Source organism: Oreochromis aureus, linkage group 12 (genome assembly GCF_013358895.1).
Source record: "Oreochromis aureus strain Israel breed Guangdong linkage group 12, ZZ_aureus, whole genome shotgun sequence".
NCBI classification, from domain to species: Eukaryota; Metazoa; Chordata; class Actinopteri; order Cichliformes; family Cichlidae; genus Oreochromis; species Oreochromis aureus.
In genome coordinates this window covers 7,296,714-7,313,474 of record NC_052953.1, presented here as the reverse complement: position 1 = coordinate 7,313,474, position 16,761 = coordinate 7,296,714, and the positions used below count along the sequence as shown (strand labels likewise).

Sequence of the window (16,761 nt, the reverse complement as noted above, 5' to 3'; positions counted from 1 at the left end):
CGGGGTCTTGTTCGCGAGTGATGGGAGAAGGGAGCCGGAGATCGACAGACGGATTGGTGCTGCGGCTGCAGTGATGCGGACGCTGCACCGGTCCGTCGTGGTGAAGGGGAGCTGAGTGTAAAAGCGAAGCTCTCAATTTACCGGTCGATCTCGTCCCGACCCTCACCTATGGCCACGAGCTGTGGGTAGTGACCGAAAGAACGAGATCGCGGGTACAAGCGGCAGAAATGAGCTTCCTCCGAAGGGTGGCTGGCCTCTCCCTTAGAGATAGGGTGAGAAGTTCGGCCATCCGGGAGGGGCTCAGAGTAGAGCCGCTGCTCCTCCACATCGAAAGGAGCCAGTTGAGGTGGTTCGGGCATCTGACAAGGATGCCCCTGGGCGCCTCCTGGGTGAGGTGTTCGGGCATGTCCCACCGGGAGGAGGCCCAGGGCAGACCCAGGGCGTGCTGGAGAGATTATATCTCTCGGCTGGCCTGGGAACGCCTTTGGTGTTCCCCGGATGAGCTGGAGGAGGTGGCTGGGGAGAGGGAGGTCTGGGCTTCTCTGCTTAGGCTGCTGCCCCATGACCCGACTTCGGATAAAGCGGATGAGGATGGATGGATGGATGGATGGATGGATGGATGGCTACATGAAAGGTGCTCTTTTAGGGTTACTAAGCAAATGTCTACGTGACCTTTCTGAGTTCTGAGAATAACTCTGTTAAGTTGACAGGAAACACGTCGAGACAGCAATATAGGGCAAATCTGTTTGAGCTTGTAATTAAATGTGGGGCTTGAAAAGAGGAAGCAAATTTGGTACAGGACGTACTTGAGATGATCAGACGAGAGAAAGGAGAAGAACAGAGCACAAATACACCGAGTTGTTTATATTACAAAGAAGATCAAAAGCTTGTTAGACACAGGTTATAATGGAAGCATAAAAGGGATGAGAGGAACTTTACATAACATAGAAATCCTGCAACAATTAGTAAATTGCCCAAACACAGTGTTCAGACCGGATATGCGCTACCCGTTAAAGGGGGCGAAGAAATCAGGCCTAAGTTTGAAAAATGAAATGGGTTAACTCGATAGAGGATGTTTCCAAAGGTAGAGAAAATAATGTAGGACCTTTTACCAGGAGAAAGCTAATTGTATCTTTTACACTTTACAGTGTGCATTGAGGGAAGTCAGGAATAGTTTAAATTAGGATTGAAAAAAAAAAAAAAAAAAAATTAAACTAGGTGAAAAGGGGTGTAGTAAGTAGATTTAGGGCAGTTCACAGCCTGGCGTAAATAAGGTGCTGTCACACAGCTTAAGTTATTTGGTTGATTTATTTTATGACAAAATAATAAGGAAATATTAAAATATACAACACGTTGAGAAGATCTCTTATGTTATATTTTAGTGTTTAACATGGAAGATGCCTCTCTGGAGCTTCTCTCCTGATGCTACTCCACCAAAAGAAGCTTATTTATAGAGACTATGTCAGCTCCCAAACAGACAACAACAAACCAAGACTAGCAAAAACAATCTGAATATAAATAATAATAAATAAAGAACAATACAGAATCCAAATCTGAACCAAAGAACAAAATAGTGAAATGTGGATTATTGGGTTTTCTCTGTATATATGAAGTATTTGTAATGTGTATCTGCTAATGAAGGCTTGTAGAGGCCAGTTTATACTCACAAACGAGTGCTCAGCCAGACTGAAAAACAGGAAGCTTTAGTGCACAAGGCATATTAATAAATATAGACACAAAAGAGGAACTCCCCATATAAACAACGTTCAAAAATGTGTGAAGTATAAAGTACCGAAATAACACTATATAAGTCACAGCTGATGATTCAAATGTTAGAGAGCTCTTGCAACTGGCGTCTGAGCTGTGCAGAGGTCTCTCTTAAGACAGGTACTTATGTAGGTTAGCATGAGGTTGAGTTAATTTTATACACAATGCATAACTGTGCTTGTTTAGAGTTGATGTTCTATCCAAGAGGGTTTTAAGCTTCACTGGTGAGAGTGTCCAGGTGATACATGTTGAGGGAAGATGAGAACATAGCAGGTGAATTGCATGCACGCTTACAAACACACATGATTTAAATATAGGCCAGGCCAAAGGCCTGGACTTGATGCAGCTTTCAACTTTACAGCTCCTAACTTGTAGGAATGGCGTGGAGTGTAATGAATGAATGCAAAACATGCTTACAGACACAAACATGACAGGGTTTATTTTACAGGGTAAAGGTGGACCACAGGTTGCTTTGTTTCTGCTTAGCAACTACTGAGGTAAATGGTGTTAAAGATAAATATGCAATAAGTGAACAGGAAATGTGTGAGGGTGAGCCGGGTGAAACAAAATGTTGTAGATAATGGAAACTTGTCTAACGGGCATTAACAGTAACCTTTGCATGTTATGTATATGCTTGAGGCCAAAAGAGGCGTAAATCCAGATAGAAAATTTTGAAGTGTGCTTTTAGCGGAGATTTAGGCTGACATGGGGATGGTGTGCATTTTACTTGGGTTGTGTTTAATAAGACTAAAAGCGTTGCTCACACACATAAAGAGTATTGAGATTGAATAAAGTTAATATAATGGATAGAGCCCAGAACATGATAATATATAAGTGAAATCAAATGTAATGTGTGATTTCACTTTTATTGGGAAAATAATTAGCCAAGAAATGTGTATTGAACTCTCCACATACTTTGAAACTGCGCAACTCTGAGTGGGCAATGTAATGAAGCAACTGTTACATGTTTGCATTAAACTAGCCAACATGGACTCACCATAAAATGATGTAGGATGTTGCCCTGCAGCGGGGCAGAAAATCATTTGCAAACCAGGGATCTTATGTTGATTATCATATTCTTACTTATGTACACACACACACACAGAAGGGAAAAATTTCAAAACAAAACAAAAACAACTTCGCTTAACCTGTCAAGCACAGGAGCAAAATAAAATCTTTTGGGCTTTGTTAAAATTTCTTTAGTAAAAGTGTAAAAGGCCAAATCTAGGAAGTTCGGCAAACAGGAAAGTTCCTTGAGTATCAGGAGTTAATAGTCAGGAAACATTTCTCACATTAACGCCTTATATCTGACAAATCATTGACTCATAGATGCAGATAGACATACAAGTGCACATACATCCAGATGTGCATTTAGACATTAAAAGTGTAGAGACATGTACACACAGATTGGCAAACCGGTACAGAGTCTAGCTGAAGAGCTTAACAAAGTAGACGTGGCAGTAGGGTTTGTGATTTGGCCTGATATGATATTGTGAACCAACTTTGAATAATGACAGGAACCTGAGATGAACACAGTAAGTTAGTAAGGTGTAGCAGAGAAAGGTTGTTTGTTTTCTATCCCTTACAGGAGAAGATTTCCACTAGAGAGGGACCCAGAAAAGGAGCAGAGACCACTTAAGCATGAAGTGTTTTCAAGTGGGAGCTGGCGTTTTATTACTGGACCACCTAGATGACGTGAGGTTATTGTCTGGTTTGCTGAGTCAGGGGGCGCCAAGAGAGGGTCAGAGCGAAGGTAGTGGACCTGGGAATAGTGTAGTGACGTCTTTGGAAGGCGTCAAAAGGGGAATTGTGGAATTACAGGGATTATTTTACATAACCATCATCTTATCATTGCATTAATTATCATTTCATCGAAGTGTTTATTGAAGCTGCTGGCATTATGTTATAATTTATATTATAGGGGTTATCATAATCAAATATTAACATTTTTATTACAGGTGCAGTTATAACTACTTTAAAATGATTGAGTTAAATATATATGTATCATAACTCATATGCTGAGTATATTGTTACAGTAAAATAGTAGCTGAGCAAAGGCCTGAATGTATTCAGCTTCTTGTGGTATTTGAGTTTGCTTAGTTACAGGTGACGGAAGGATGTCCAGCCCATGGTGGCCTCAAAAAGCCTTAGGTCATCACCATATTCGAAGAGTATGCCACAAGGAGGAACCTCTATGTTGCATTTAATTCTTAAAATACATGAATGTTCTGTACATGCAAATTATGTGCTTGTAAACGCAAGAAGGGGCGTTACAATACCCTGATGTTATAAAAGCAATCTAGAGTGTATTTTGGGTAGAGATGTACAACTGCTTTGCAGTTTGCACCTCTCCACGCTGCGTGCATTCATTAAAATCAATTGTTTGAACGGCCTTTTCTGGACTATCATTGTTTTACTCTCATCCTCAATTTCGAACCCGTAACAGGTGAAAATGACACACAGTGAGGATAGGACTGAGGGAATTTTAATAAAAAGAAAACTGTTTATGGCTAATTGTTGGTTTGAAAGGGCACTTTGAAAAGCTCAGTTACCCAAAATCATACGAGAACACGTGTGAATATTATTTCTGCACAACTTAAGAGACACAGAGAAGCTATCACCATGTCTGATGCAGTATTTCTTTAACACTGTGAGAAACTGCACCATCTAGTCAGGACAGAGTGAAATGGCGGGGTCATTGATATCAGCTCCACCAGTAACAGAGTAAATGAAACCTAAAGAGTCACTTTGTCGCTCTGAGCGGAGCACATTACATTAAAGGCTGGGATCTGTACTGACGAATGCAAATTAGCTCAAAAGTCAAAGGGACTGTATTTCGGTGAGTCTTGTCCTTTAAATTATCAGGGATGGCTGAGAAATTTATTTTAGAAGGTTACTTGTGCTGCCATGTGTGTTCAGAGACTTTCAGAGATCCTGTGTCTCTGAGCTGCAGCCACAGCTTCTGTTCAAGCTGCCTGCAGAAATTCTGGGAACAAGCTAAAAACAAAAAATGTCCCATTTGTAAAAGAAAATCTTCAAGAGATGAACCATCTATAAACGTTTCTCTCAAAGAACTTGCTGACTCCTTTTCTAAGAGGCAGAGTGAGAGCTTACCTCAACAAGAGGAGGAAGAGAAGGAGGAGGTGGTGTGTGATAAACATCCAGACGTCCCTTACTGGTACTGTGAGGATGAAGACAGAGCTGTGTGTCCTGTGTGTGAGTTTTCTCTCCACCAGAGTCACAAAGTGGTTCCTGTAGAAGAAGCAGTCAGTGACCTGAAGGAGCAGCTGAAATCTGACTTAAAGTCTCTGCAGGACAAGAGGAACAAATACAAACAAGTGGAGAAAACATACAATGAAGTGAGGGAACACATGAAGAAGCAGCTGTTGTCCACAGAGAGGCAGATCAGAGCAGAGTTCAACAAGCTCCAGCAGTTCCTGAAAGAGGAAGAGGTCCAGACTGGCAGCTCTGAGGGAGGAAGAGGAGCAGAAGGGGAGGACTATCAGCAGAGAGATGAAGATGATTGAGGAGCAGATCTCCTCTCTGTCAGACAGCATCTCTGCTGTTGAAGAAGAGCTGCAGAAAGACAGCGTGCCATTCCTCAGCAGTTATAAAGACACTCAGAGCAGAGCCAGAGCCCAGAGCTCAGTGTCAGATCCACAGCTGGTCTCAGGAGCACTGATAGATGTGGCCAAACACCTGGGCAACCTGTCCTTCAGAGTGTGGGAGAAGATGAAGGAGAAGGTCCACTTCAGTCCTGTCATTCTGGACCCAAACACTGCAAATGCCTGTCTCTATCTGTCTGATGATCTGACCAGTGTGAGACACGGAGACACAAAACAGCAGCTTCCTGATAATCCAGAGAGAAACACTTATTACATAACTGTTTTTGGCTCTGAGGGTTTCAGCTCAGGGAAACACAGCTGGGAGGTGGAGGTGGGAGACCATCCTAGCTATTTTGTAGGTTTAGCTAAAGAGTCACTTGACAGGAAGGGGATGTCTTTTGGCTCACCAGACTGTGGATTCTGGTGTTTGTTGTATTGTAGTGGAAAATACTTTAACCGTGACGGTCAGCCTCTCACACTGAAGAAGAGTCTCCAGAGGATCAGAGTCCAGCTGGACTATGACAGGGGGAGGTGTCCTTCTATGACCCTGAAGACATGACTCTGATCTACACCCACAGAGACGCTTTCACTGAGAAACTCTTCCCATATTTCAGTTTTGGAGAGGATGGAAGTCGAAAAACATCTGATATCAAAATCTGTGAGACTGAGATTTCGTTGAAAACTTGAAGGAGGTCTAAAATTATTATACATTATAATATTTTATATTAAACAAAGTCATGAACGTAGTTTGCCGTAGTTCGTCCAGTTTGTAGTTTTTAAACAGTGCCCAATGAATCAGATAAATATCTGTAACTAATATGATATTTTATCTATCAAGGCCAATGTCTCTCAATTATAGCAGCGCTTTACCAGATTCAAGTGGACACTAATATATTTATATTAAACTCTAATCTCTGTTTTAAAGCATTCGGGAAATTGTGTTATTTTTTCTTGTTATTGTAATAATGCACTATGTGTTACTGTGCAAAACGAATCCAATTGTGGACTTTAATGCAACACTTATTCTGCTGTAATGCACATCTGTGCAGATTACTGTCTCAAAATCTTCTGTATATTTTTCTGTTTTCTTCATACAAAGAAAATCTGGATTTCTATTTGTCTCTGTTTTAATACAACATAAATGTAACACTGGGAAGCAGAGTTACCTAACTGTGGATGCACATTGATGGCTGAACAGCAAATTGTACAGTTGGAGCTGTTGTTTGTCCCAGTGTGTTTCTGGAAACTCCCACTTCATATTCCAGATGTGAAACAACACATCAGCACATTCAGGATTTTGTGTTAACTGTGGATTTCCTCTTCTGTTTTTTTAATGCAGGTATTGCAAATATGATAAAATGTCAAAATCATGAGTTTATTGATCTCTTGAGTTTTCTATCAATAAAAAATATAAACTCCTGGCTACAGTCTGATATTTCTTCAAAAACAGAATTTCATACTGAATTATAATTTGATAAATAACACCACAATAATCAGAAAAAACAGAGATATAGAGAAAGAAATCTAAAGTGATAAAAAGAGACAAAGGGAAACTAGAAACAGCCACCTGAAGAGAAATGATGGAGTAAGTTTGGAAAGACACCCTGTGAAGAGAAGCCGTCTCAGTGATGTCCGTGCGGCTCAGGCAGTGACTGGAGATAGCAGACAGCAGAAGTTCAGAGTTCAATGATGCTTTATCTGACTAAATGACAGGAAGGCAGCAGAGTTCATGCTCAAATTAAGAGGACAACACTTCATGTAGTTTATGTGTATGACTGGACAGGTAATCAGTATTTATTAATTCGAGCCCCTTGAAATTTGAATTTTGCTCATTTGTGCAGAGAAGAAAACGCTGACTTCAGCCTAAAACCACAGATCTTTAAAAGTAAATATCATTTTGTCATCCTGGGAAAGAGTGGTGTTTTAAATGTCGTCTTATTTTGCATGTGTAGCCCCAGCCAACATGTATATATGGGCCCCACCTGGTTTTTGCTCGGGCTGGATAAGTATCATGTGGGCATGGGTTCAAACTGGGCTTTTTGTATGGGGCCTACTTGGGTTTTTCACATTAAACCTATATGAGCAATCCCAAGTGGGCACTTTTAGTAGGTCCTAGCTGGGTCAAACATGGGAAACACTTAACTTGGTCCAAAATGGGAAACACACGTAGGACCCACTTGGTTTTTCCACCTGGGATAGACATGGGCAAACACAGTCATTTAAGGATAGGCTGTTGTTGTGTGCCCCAGGTGGGGCAAAGTGAGGTAATCAATATATGTTTTAGTATCGATGACACAGGTGGGGCCCACCTGGTCAAACTATATGGATCACACATGGGCAAATGCAAGTCAGACCCTGAAAACATGTCTATGTGGGCCCCATATGGGTTATGTTAAGTTATTAATATGGGCTTATATTTTATGTGGGCTCAAGATTGTTTAGTATATATGGAACCCACTTGGGTTTCTAACATTAAATCCATATGGGTGGGCATCCAATATAGGTCCTAGTCAGTGTTGGGAAGGTTACTTTTAAAAGTGATAGAGCCTTTTATGGAGGCTCTATCACGTAGTGTTCTCATTTAGGATTCTTCTTCTGTGAAGAGCCTGAGAAAGTGTTATTTGAATAAAGGAGGACTTATTCCAAACAAGCCCATCACAGATTGCACACAATCCAGGGAGTTGTGAAAGTCAAATTTTAAAAAGAATCTCAAAAGAAAGTAAGAACATAACTCTCTTTTATAACCTGCAGACGGCACCCATGGGGTACCATCCCAGCCAACATTTATATGTGGGGCCCATATGGTTTGGAAATGGGCTGAAAAATGGGCCCCATATAGGTTGTCCGCGGGTTCCGTAATGGCCCCATGTTAAATGCCCATATAGGTGTTATGTTAGAAAAATTTGGGAACTAAATGGGCCCCAACTGGGCAAAGTACACAGAAACCCACCCGGACCCCACCTTTCAAGTTTTTTGTGGGTACCATGTGGGCACCACATAGGCTAAAAAGTGGGTTTTAAGTGGGATTGTCCGCGGGTTCCATAATGGCCCCATTTTATAAGCCCATCTTGGTGTTATATTGGTAAAACCTGGGAACTAAATGGGCCCCAACTGGGCAAAGTACACAGAAACCCACCTAGGCTCCATTTTTCAAGTTCTTAGTGGGTACAACATGAGGAAAACATGAGCTAAAAAGTTGGAATGGCATTATCAGTGGGTTCTGTAGTTGCATCTTACTTCTTGTTTGAATTGGCTAATTTCTGGCACTGGGTGGGTCCCATGTAGAAAAACAGCCACAAAATCAATTTAACAGACGGCCAATACGGCTTCTGTGACACAAAGACACTAAATATATTAAAGCTGACTGCAAACAGAAACATCAAGAGGGGACACAAAACACATTTTGTTCACATTTATTTTGTCCAACAACTGTGGGTTTAAGTAACTGTATACCAAGGAGTGTGAACTTAATAAACTAGAAATGTCAAACTACATTCAAATTGCTTAGAGTTGGAACTGTAGCAACATGGGAAAAAATAAGAAGGGAAACTCAGAACCTTGTCTTGAATCAGCAGGGGTGTCTGTTATGTTTTTTTTACAGAGCCGTTAGTCTATTTTGTTCCCTTGCAGCCCTCAGTCCTCCTCTGTCTCTAGCTCCAGTGAACCATTTGCAGAGAGCTTTCTCTGTTTCTTGCAGGTTATAGAGAGATAAATAGAATAGTATAGAATAGAATAGAATAGAATAGAATTCAACTTTATTGTCATTGCACATGCACATGCACAGGTACAGGGCAACGAAATGCAGTTTGCATCCATCCAGAAGTGCTTTAGCCATGATATAGATATATTACAATATATATTAGCAATAATATAGATATAGAAGTATATTACAGAAATGGGTCTATTATGGTATGTTATAATGTACACGGTACGAAGTATGTTATGAATATTCTATAACTATAAGTATGTACAGGCTATGAACAGGATATAAATATGAAAAACTATACAGAATATGAAATAAAAAACTATACAGAAATATGAGATATACAGTTATACAGAAATGTGAACTATGCAAGTATAAATAAATAAAAAATATATATAATATAATAATATAAATAAAACCTGCAGCTTCAGAATCTAGCACAAAAAACACAAAGTGCCGTCGGCTGAGAAAGGCCACATCTCACTGATTCTGATCCGTCGGCGGCTCCGCGCTTTGTGTTTACATCTTTGTGCAGAATGCGTGTGCCTGCTCTCATTTACTTTCTCCAAACTAAAATAGGTTTTAATTGATAAATCTATCATCAAAACCCACCCCTATTCCTTACCCCTTTATCATTTACCCATAATGTTAAGCAGGACACCTGGAATTATTTTGTTGTTTTAGCTTTAAAAGTGTCATAAAATCAGCTGTGAGTGTGTGTGCTTTTATCCCTTTTTTCAGGATTACTTCTACTTTCCACATCTGTATACTATAAGAGTGTAATCAGGGATTAATAACAGAAAAGGGCAAAAAACAAACTTGAAATTTTACCGTTTTTTTAACTGAAAAAGGCACTCAGAATGTACATGAATAAAAGATTTAGAATAGACAATTTGAATTATTAACTGTAAAACAGAACGAAAACAATTTTGTGACCTTTGGCCCTGTGGTTTGTTTTTGGGCATCTCTTTTCTTCTAAATAAGTCCAGGCATGTTGGGCCCCTGCTAGAGCTCTGGTTGGAAGAGACAGGTTGGAAAAACCTGTCACCGGCGACGGGTTGGGGGCTAAAGGGTTAAAATAAATAGGAACTGGCCAAAATTTGTATAAACTATCATAGCAGAACAAAAATAAGAAATCTATCCGTTATCAAAATCAGAATCAAATGCTTCATTAGAATTAAAAAAATGTAACTTTCTGGAAGGTAAACATCTGGTATAAAAGTAACATCTCAGAAAAAAACATCATAGCAACAGAAAAACATGGTAGCAGATGTGATGGTCTCTGGCCTGCTTCGCTGCATCAGGACCAGTAAGACTTGCTGTGTTAAATGAAACCAATTATGCTGTATACCAAAAAAAAATCATGAAGAAGAATGTCTTTTAGAAAATATATCAAAGAATGTTTTCTGACTACTGTATAAAGAACAGTGGCAAGCAGAATGGGGAGGGAAAAAAACTTACTACAGCAGACATGAGACTGGAGTCCTCCAGTTTTCCATTAAGAGCCTCAACATCGTCTTGGGTTTTAAGAGGTAAAACAACCCCTTCAGGGACCGCCGTAACTGAACCATTTTTCTGCTTCAGCAAGGCATTTAACATCTTGCTATGAACCAGTTGAGTCTCCTTCACTTCCTCTAAAATGGCAAGGACTTTCGAGAACATGGCTTCACAAGTGGGGCTGGCGACACTCTGGGCAGCGGGGGTGGCAACTACACTATTGTTTTTTCCAGAGGGTCGCTTAAGGAGTTGTTCTGGAGGCGTGGGTGGAAGTTCTTCATCTGAATCAGAAGGCTCACTTGATTCAGTGTGGCTGCTCAGTTGATTCTTCATCAGTTTAACACTTGGCCTAGAAAGGTTAAGCACAGAACATTTATGACACTGTTTCAGAAGGAAATAAACTTCATCTTGTTTGTATGCTAGTACCACTTACTTTCTTTTTCTTATGCCATTCTCATTGTCCGTCAAGTCTGATGAATACTCTGCTTGATGCAACTTTGCCCTGGCATTTGCATAAGTTGCTATAACATAAATTGTACAGAATACCACATGTAAGATACAATGTAAACAAGAAATAAATCTGCAAAAACAATGACAATGAAAAAATGGTTTCCAGTAATACAGGGCCATACATTTACAAAAGCCTCCAAGTAAAAAAAAAAAAAAAGTGCATGTATAAACTTTTAAAGAAAAGGAAATACAGATGTAGTGTACAAATAAAGTCAAACTTACCTGCATTTCCCATGACACGGACATTGCAGAGTATCCAGTTGCTGGTTGGTGGTGTTCCTTCCTTTACAGCCTTTGTCACATTCACCAATGAGGCAGGAGGCCACCAGCATCATTTTCTCTCTGTGTCATGGAACCACTCTGATGGAACGATGTCTACCTTCTTGCAGCCATCAGAGTCAACTTCATCCACAAACTCGACCACACTGAATGAAGACATCCTGTAAACACCATTAAGTTACATGCTGTGTAGCTGGGGCAAAGCTACAAATGCATTACGAAAAGGTAACAAAATAATTGGTTTTGTAAATTTAGTTACAGGAGCACTAGCAAGATGACCTGACAGTTTTGACAACACATGTACACCCAGAGATGTTGAATCAATAGGGTCGTTAAAAAACGCTGTTCCAGTCTCAAACAGTTCATACAAAACATGTATTTCTCCGATGAACAGCACAATGTTCCGCACAACTGCAACTTTGCCTTCAAGATCAAAACAATTTGTTCCATTGGAGGTGGAGATTATTTGATTTCCATGTCTGTACGTCTTGTACTGAAAAGAATGATGGACAAAAAATTCAGTCATCATAGGTCCAGATGTATGTGGCTGTGTGAGTTCACCCTCTGGCATTTTGCAAGACCTGTGAGGATACAATTGCTTTTCACAAACTCGTCTGACAATTTGCTGCACAGGATCCTGTGGTCTTCTCACCATCTTTTTTAACTGTCCCAAATAATTCTCAAATGGAAAACATGAAACCAAATCCAGAGGGCCATACTTTTTAGCATCATCTGCTAGGTGCAAAAGACTGTGTGTATTGTTAACTAAGAATTTAGTCCCATAAATCTTAGCAAAGTTGGCAACAAAGCATCTTAATAAATTTTTGGCATAATAACAGTAGTCTTTACACAAAGGAGACAAAAGTATCCTCATAGCAGATGACAAAACCAGGAAGTTCTTGTACTGTGGATTGCACAGTTTCTGGAAAAGCACAACTGGTCCAGTATACAACAAAAATTGTCTTAATTCTGTAGCTTTCCATTGTCTGTACTCCATTAGGGACCGTGGCTTTCTGGAAAACGTGCGTGGCAGACTTTGCCTACACTGTTTTAAGTGATCAGAAATGGCAGACAGAGTAGAAGTAGGAACCCGACACTGCAATGGTCCCTTAATCCACAGGGCAAGTAATTTACGTACAATACCCAAGAAAATTAAATGCATATAGTCTAAGGGAAAGGCTGAAACCATGCCAATGCCTAGCTCTTGAAGAGGTGATTTGGAGTTGTGGTGATCTTCATCTAACATTTCTTCAAACTGAGAATCTGATCTGAGACTTGAATCCATATCTGGAAAAATAACTTTCCCATCAACATAAACACCATACTGTGTACAGCGCTCACAAGAACTGTAGCCACCATGACCTTTGATGCATTTTAAATAAGCTCTAGCTGGGGTGTCACAGATAAAAGCATCTGGAAGGGGTACATTGAAGTGTTTTCCATTGAAAACAATACCAGTTTTTGTGACCTTTTTTACATCTTCTATAAAATCATGCGTATAGTCGTTCACCGACTCAGGTTTGCAGGGACCAGCATATATACCTATCATGAAAACATTTGCTTGTGGTAGTTCAACTATCTTACCTAAAATAGGCCACAGATGCATATTAGAGCTCTTAAAGAGAGGCAAACCATCAACATTCACACCAATGGTTAATGTATCAGCTTTCAGTTCATGTTGAATTATCATTTTCAGTTCTGACAATACTGCACTTTCAAGACCAAAATGGTAGTAACTTCCCCTGCCAATCTGTTTCACTTCACAGTCTTTTAATGTACTGAGCAAAGTTCTGGGATCCTTTGGCAAATCTAGACCAAGCTCCAAAAGTATGGTTAAGAGCTCTGACAACACAGAATGAGACACATTTCGTTTTGCTGCCCATTCAGCAAGTTTCCTCTTAGCATCAGAGTTTGACTCCACATAGAGCTGGGCGATAGAACGATAACGATATGTATTGCGAAATAACTTTTTCTCGATAGAAAAATTAAACTATTGCGATAGGCCTCGTCTCTCTTGTCCTCTTAAAAAAAAAAAAAAAACAGCCAATCCAAATTAAGTAGCGCAGAGCCGAACCAATCACAGCAGCAGCGTCATGTCACATGACTTGTTGGTTGTGCGCATGCGCCAACCAGCGTGCAGCCTGTTACAGTCGCTCCTGCTTTTTCTCTTAGTTTAGCTCTGTTTTCTTATGTTTTCTTTTTTTTTCTGACTTGTATTTTCATCCGTTTATTATCTTTTACTCAATCATGTGGATTGAGAGAGTTTTTGTTCTTCTGGTGGCCGTGGAACTATTACTTTTATCAAGGAACGGGACCGCGGCACATCTCCTACACGCGGACTGTTTACTCCAGAGATCAGCTGATCGCCCTGATGCCGGCCGGCTCGCTGGCCAGACCCGCAGAAGTACCAGCTGAAATTTGGAGGAAAACACATCGGGGATGCAGAGGTCAAGGACAGAAGAGAAGAAAGAAGGAGACGGTGAGACAGCGGAGGCTCAAAGCGAGGAGGAGGTATAAACCGTGTCTGCCGTCTATCGTAATGGGAAATGTGCGATCGTTATCGAATAAAATCGACGAGCTCTCAGCACTGGTACGGAGTCAGAGGGAATACCAAGAGTGTAGCCTGATGTGTTTCACTGAACCATGGATGCACCGGGACATTCCCAACGAGAATGCTTCCGTGGAAGGCTTCCACACTGTTCGGGCGGACAGGGACAGCATCGCTAGCGGTAAGCGGAAAGGAGGTGGGCTTGCTGTTTTAGTTAACAACCGGTGGTGTAACCCTGCCAACATAACAATCAAAGAAAGGATTTCTTGCCCGGACATTGAACTGTGTGCTGTTGGACTCAGGCCGTATTATTTACCCAGGGAATTATCTCATGTCATCTTGGTGGCTGTTTATGTTCCTCCCTCTGCTAACCCCACAGCTGCATGTGACACTATCCACTCTGCCATAGCCCGGTTACAGACTCAGCACCCGAGTGCCTTTATTGTGATCTCGGGTGACTTCAACCATGTATCACTGGACAACACACTACCAACATTCAGACAATATGTGGACTGTCCCACCAGGGGAGAAAAAATTCTAGACCTACTGTATGCTAATGTCAAGGATGCATACAGCTCCTCCTCCCTTCCCCCACTTGGTAGGTCAGATCATAACCTGATTCACCTCACCCCCCCGCTATGTGCCAATTGTGAGGAGGGAACCTGTGACCACGAGGAGCGTTAGGAGGTGGTTAGAGGAGGCCTTAGCGGAACTACAGGGCTGTTTCGAGGTGACTGACTGGGAAACACTCTGTGAGCCTCACGCCGAGGACATCAATAGGCTTACTGAGTGTATCACAGACTACATAACTTTCTGCACCGACTCCATTGTTCCAGCTCAGACTGTTCATTGTTACCCAAATAACAAGCCGTGGGTGACTAAGGACATCAAAGCCCTCCTCAACAACAAGAAGAGGGCTTTCAGAGGGGGCAATAAAGAGGAGGTGAGGAAGGTCCAGGTGCTACTAAAGGACAAAATCAGAAAGGCTAAGGACAATTACAGGAGGAAGCTGGAGTGGAAACTCCAGCAGAACAGCATGAGAGAGGTGTGGAGAGGCATGAAGACCATCACTGGATTCAGGCCAACCAACAGCAGGGGAGCTGAGGGAGGTGAGAATAGAGCAAACGAGTTGAATCTGTTTTTCAATAGATTCGACACCACAGTGTCTACTCACACCCCCACAACCTCACCTGTAGTCAGCCTGGAATCCAGAGCCACATCACTGTGCCAGCCTCTCTCTTCACATGGCGCTGTTGCCTCCTGTGAGATTCCTGACACCCCTCCCCCACCCATCACCTTCACTCAATACCAGGTTGAGAGGCAAATGAGGAGACTTCACTCAGGCAAGTCTGCTGGACCAGACAGAGTGAGTCCCCTCGTCCTCAAGACCTGTGCCCCCCAGCTGTGTGGAGTCTTTCATAAACTGTTTATGCTGAGTCTGAGTCTGCAGAGGGTACCAGTGCTGTGGAAGACATCATGCCTCGTCCCTGTACCAAAGACGCCACGTCCCAGTGGCCCCCAGGATTACAGGCCCGTGGCACTGACCTCCCACATCATGAAGACCCTGGAAAGGCTCATCCTGGACCAGCTGCGACCCATAGTAAGACCACATCTGGATCCCCTTCAATTCGCTTATCAGCCTCGTCTCGGAACTGAGGACGCCATCATCTACCTGCTCAATCGTGTCTACACCCATCTGGACCAGCCGGCGAGCACTGTGAGGGTCATGTTTTTTTACTTTTCTAGTGCTTTCAATACCATCAGGCCGACCCTCCTGGGTGATAAGTTAGCAGTGATGCAGGTGGATGCTTCTCTGGTGTCCTGGATTGTTGATTACCTGACAGGAAGACCACAATATGTACGTCTCCCACAGTGTATGTCTGACAAGGTAATCAGCAACACAGGGGCACCACAGGGGACCGTCCTCTCCCCCTTCCTCTTCACCCTCTACACCACTGACTTCAGCCACTGCACAGAGACCTGCCATCTTCAGAAGTTTTCTGATGACTCTGCGGTGGTTGGATGCATCAGCAGGGATGATGAGTCAGAGTACCGGGCTGTGGTCGACTCCTTTGTCACGTGGTGTGAGCAGAATCATCTGCAGCTCAACGTGGCAAAGACCAAGGAATTGATAGTGGACTTCAGGAAGACCAGGAAACACTTGACCCCTGTTTCAATCCGGGGGGGTCAATGTTGACATTGTGGAGGACTATAAATACCTTGGAGTACACATTGACAATAAACTGGACTGGGCTAAAAACACCACAGCACTTTACAGAAAGGGCCAGAGTCGTCTCTATTTTTTGAGGCGACTGAGGTCCTTCAACATCTGCCAGAAAATGCTGAGGATTTTCTGTGAGTCTGTTGTGGCCAGTGCGATCCTCTATGCTGTTGCATGCTGGGGGAGCAGGCTGAGGGTAGCAGATGCCAACAGACTCAATAAACTGATCCGTAAGGCCAGTAATGTTGTGGAGGGATGTTGGGATGGAGCTGGACTCCCTCAAGGTGGTGTCGGAGAGGCGGATGTTGTCCAAGATAAAGACAATGTTGGATAACACCTCCCACCCACTCCATGACATGCTGGTCAGTCACAGGAGCACGTTCAGTGAGAGACTGAGAGTACCGAAAAGCACCACTGAATGACACAGGAAATCATTCCTGCCTGTGGCCATCTCCCTGTACAACGCATACACTTAACACACTGTTTACTGCTACAGCTACACATGTTTCTTTTTCTTTTTCAGCTATTTATTAATAAGTGACTTTATGTATACACATTATATATATATGTATATATACATGTACTATTCTTAGTTAGCGTATTGTCTGTCTTGTTAATGTTTGTTAATAAT

At 42.0% G+C, this 16,761-nt stretch overlaps 1 pseudogene; it reads left to right on the top strand.

The window, feature by feature from the left end:
- The first annotated feature begins 4,508 nt into the window (after nucleotides 1-4,508).
- Nucleotides 4,509-6,791, top strand: LOC116323467 (annotated as a pseudogene).
- The last annotated feature ends 9,970 nt before the right edge of the window (nucleotides 6,792-16,761 follow it).